This window comes from Cariama cristata, unplaced genomic scaffold (genome assembly GCF_000690535.1).
Source record: "Cariama cristata isolate BGI_N322 unplaced genomic scaffold, ASM69053v1 scaffold18431, whole genome shotgun sequence".
Classification (NCBI taxonomy): Eukaryota; Metazoa; Chordata; class Aves; order Cariamiformes; family Cariamidae; genus Cariama; species Cariama cristata.
In genome coordinates this window covers 346-860 of record NW_009600022.1, presented here as the reverse complement: position 1 = coordinate 860, position 515 = coordinate 346, and positions in this window count along the sequence as shown.

Sequence of the window (515 nt, the reverse complement as noted above, 5' to 3'; positions counted from 1 at the left end):
CAGGGGAGGGACGGGGGGAATCCTCCCCCCTGGAACGTACCCGTTTTTTGGGAAGATCCTGGCAGACGGAGGGTACCAAGTGCCAGAGGCAGAGACATCAGTGCCACCGCTCCTCCCTCACCGGTACGCTCTGCACCACACACGTGCTGCTTTCTCAGTGTTTTCCAAATAAATACGTCATTGAAGACACGGTTGTTTGGTGATACGGGATGCCGGTGGCCGGCGAGGCTGTCACCAGCTGCCCCGGCAGCGAGGAGCCCTCTCGGGGTACTGAGGAGTACGGCTCACCCCGGGAATCGGCACCACCGCAGCTCTGCTCAGCCTTTCCCAGCTGCTTCCCTCCCGGCACCCTCCAAAAGAGGAAAATTTTTAAAGAAAAAAGAAAAAAAAAAAAGAAGAAAAGAGGGTAGGAGGGGTTGAAATCCTGCCAGCCCTGCAATGCCAGCGCGGCATCAGGAGGTGCCGGCGGGTGTAACCGCGAGGTCGGCAGGTCTGGGTGCAACCCTGGGCAACGA